Source organism: Fukomys damarensis, unplaced genomic scaffold (genome assembly GCF_012274545.1).
Source record: "Fukomys damarensis isolate Sample0158 unplaced genomic scaffold, DMR_v1.0_HiC HiC_scaffold_19, whole genome shotgun sequence".
Taxonomy (NCBI): Eukaryota; Metazoa; Chordata; class Mammalia; order Rodentia; family Bathyergidae; genus Fukomys; species Fukomys damarensis.
This window is the reverse complement of record NW_022900931.1, coordinates 47154153-47157913: the sequence shown is the minus strand read 5'-3', so window position 1 is coordinate 47157913 and position 3761 is coordinate 47154153.

Below are 3761 nucleotides of genomic sequence, written 5' to 3'. Positions count from 1 at the left end.
TGTGCATGCTTTCAGTACATAATATCTACATTCCTTGTATGAAATTGGTTCTTGAACTTAAAACATCCTAATTTCTCTTTTCATCCGTTTTCACTCTTCCTCCTCATCCATCTCTTAATTCCCTTTCCTTCTAAGAAAGATCTCTCTGTCTATTAGATCTCTCTTCCTATTATGAAGGGATAAAGAAACTGTGGTAATTGTGTACAATGGAGTACTACTCTGCCGTGAAGAAAGATAAACTTGAGTCATCTATGGGAAAATGGATGCACCTTGTGACCATAATGTTAAGTACAATAAATCAGACACAGGCGTGGCTCAGAATGGGGGGTGGTAGTGGCTCACACCTGTAATCCCAGCACTCCGGGAGGCTGAGCCAGGAGGATCAGAAGGAGTTCAAGTCTAGCCTGGGCTACATAGCAAGACCTTGTCCCAAAATCTAACAGAAAAAAGAAAGCAAGTGGGAAGAATGATGGAATAGTATTCAAAGTATAGAGGAATATATATCGTGGGAGATTAATGGCAATGTCTTTTATGATAATACATTTTTGAAGATTCGAAAGATTCACTGTATTTTTCACCATATCTCATTTTGTAAGGTGTAAAGAAAAAAGATGCCAGAGTTGAAAAAAATATTTTTTAAAGAATCTCATACGCCGGCCCTGCACTCAGAAGAGCACGCAGTCGGACCTGGCTTTCTTCGGGTTTCCGTGGGATCTGGCCGATGCCAGAGGTGGGTGGAGAATTGTAGGAGAGCAGACTTAGAAGATAAAACACCTGATCAACTAAGTAAACATTATCGGTTGTGTGCCAAACACTTCGAGACCTCTATGATCTGTAGAACTGAATGAAGCCTTTTGCTTTCATGTTTTTCAATGTACTCTTACAACCAACGCTTAATTTGTATGTGCTACATGCAACAACAAACCAGTACAGATACATTTTGCAGAGGCATCAGAAGACGGAAGAATGATTGGGTTATTTTATTTCTCAAAATTAATTGAAGCAGATACTTGTGAAGTCATTGGGAGAGTTCTTATAGGACCGTTCTTTGACATAATGCAATAGCAACAATATTTGATCTTACCAGTCATTTGAACATTCCACATAGTAGACACAGAAAACGAATGAAAGAATTGAGTGAAGGTGAAATCAGGACCCTGAAACAGAAAAAATTGATGAAACTTCTGAACAGGAACAGAAACATAAAGAAACAAACAATAACAATGCTCAGAATCCCAGTGCTGAAGTGCGGGGGGATGAGCAGGATGAAAACATTTTACCTTTAACCCTTGAAGAGAAGGAAAACAAAGAATACTTAAAGTCTCTATTTGAAATTTTGATTGTTATGGGAAAACAAAACATACTTCTAGATGGGCACGAGACGGACGAAATCCCAGAAGGTCTCTTTACACCTGATAACTTTCAACCTTTGTTGGAATGTGGGATAAATTCTGCCGAACAGGTTCTGAGAAAGCAATTTGAGACCACAGCTGTTAACACCTTGTTCTGTTAAAAAACACAGCAGAAACAGATGCTGGAGATCTGTGAGAGGGAAGACACCCTCAGGGAAGTGAGGGACTCACAATTCTTTTCCGTCATCACTAATGATGTGGTGGACATAGCTGGAGAAGAGCACTTACCTGTCTTGATGAGGTTTGTTGATAACTCTCATAACCTGAGAGAGGAATCTGTAGGCTTTCTGCCTTATGAAGCTGATGCAGAAATTTTAGCTGTGAAATTTTACACGACAATAACTGAGAAGTGGAGACTAAATACGGGGTATTGTCGTGGCCAGGCTTATATTGTGTCCAGTGGATTTTCTTCTAAAATGAAAGTTGTTGCTTCTAGACTTCAAGAGAAGTATTCTCAAGCTATCTACACACTGCTCTTCCTGTGCCTTAAACATGTGGTTGGCAAAATCAGTGCCTGTGGTGGGGGTATCAGTTGCATTGGGAACAATTGAGGAAGTTTGTTCTTTTCTCCATGGATCACCACAACTACTTTTAGAACTTGACAATGTAATTTCTGTTCTTTTCCAGAATGGTGAAGAAAGGGGTAAACAACTGAAGGAAATATGTCATTCTCAGTGGACAGGAAGGCATGATGCTTTTGAAGTTTTAGTGGACCTGTTGCAAGCACTTGTTTTATGTTTAGATGGTATAAATAGTGACACAAATATTAGGTGGAATAACTGTATAGCTGGCTGAGCATTTGTACTCTGTAGTTCAGTAACAGATTTGGATTTTATTGTTACCATTGTTGCTCTTAAAAATGTCTTTTACGAGGGCCTTTGGGAAAAATCTCCAGGACAAACTTCTGATGTCTTCTTTGCAGCCAGTAGCTTGACTGCTGTACTATACTCACTCAATGAAGTGGTGGAAAATATTGAAGTTTATCATGAGTTTTGGTTTAAGGAAGCCACAAATTTGGCAACCAAACTTGATATTCAAATGAAACTCCCTGGGAAATTCCATAGGGCTCAGCATGGTAACCTGGAATCTCAGTTAACCTCTGAGAGTTACTATAAAGAAACCCTGAGTGTCCCAACAGTGGAGCACATTATCCAGGAACTTAAAGATATATTCTCAGAACAGCATCTCAAAGCTCTTAAATGCTTATCTCTGGTACCCTCAGTCATGGGACAGCTCAAATTCAACACATCAGAGGAACATCATGCTGACATGTACAGAAGTGACTTACCCAATCCTGACACACTCTCAGCTGAACTTCATTGTTGGAGAATCAAATGGAAACACAGAGGGAAAGACATAGAGCTTCCATCTACCATTTATGAAGCCCTCCATCTGCCTGACATCAAGTTTTTTCCTAATGTGTATGCCTTACTGAAAGTCCTGTGCATTCCTCCTGTGATGAAAGTTGAGAATGAGCACTATGAAAATGGACAAAAGCATCTCAAAGCATACTTGAGGAACACTTTGACAGACCAGAGTTCAAGTAACTTGGCTTGGCTTAACATAAATTTTAATACAAAACAAGATCTGCACTTAATGGTGGACACATATATCAAACTATATACAACTAAATCAGAGCTTCCTACAGATAATTCAGAAACTTTTGAAAATACCTAAGAGACTTTTAAAGTGGGTTTTTTCTTATACTTGATATTTGAAAGAAAAGCTATAAGGGGTGTATGTAGGCCATCTAATCACTGAATATGCTATCCTATAGGCCTATCTTTGAATAATTAGCCATTGATAATCTCCATATTTAAATGGCCCTGCTGAACTCGTGCACCTGAGACCTGTCTGTTCTTCCAGAAGATAACATTGTAAGTGCCACTCTTCACTTTGGTGTGACCTCTGCTGGTGGCACTATGGAATTATTTTAATTAAGTCATTTTAGATGACACACTGTCGTTGTCTATCCGCGTTCAAGTATTGAGTTGTCAGTTTTTACAGAAATGAATTTTGAGGTAGTGTGGGAGAAAGGAATGAGTCTTATAAAATGTTATTGTGAAGCCATCATTGTCCTGTGATTAGTAGGAGTTTTAAGTGTGTTATTTAAAATCTAATGGACAGTTAAGGAAATTTCTAAAGAGAAGTTTATGAGCTCACCAGATTTCAATGTAGATTTTGTCTTTATTAAATGAACTTAAAGGAAGAAGCTACAGTTAAAGCTTGAATGGAAAAGCTTACCATTATTCCACATCTGGTTGTTGCTGTTTACATTCCTTTGTGGAGCCTACATCTTCATAAGATTCTTAGCAGGTAAATGTTGAACACTTCTGCTTTCATCAAGGC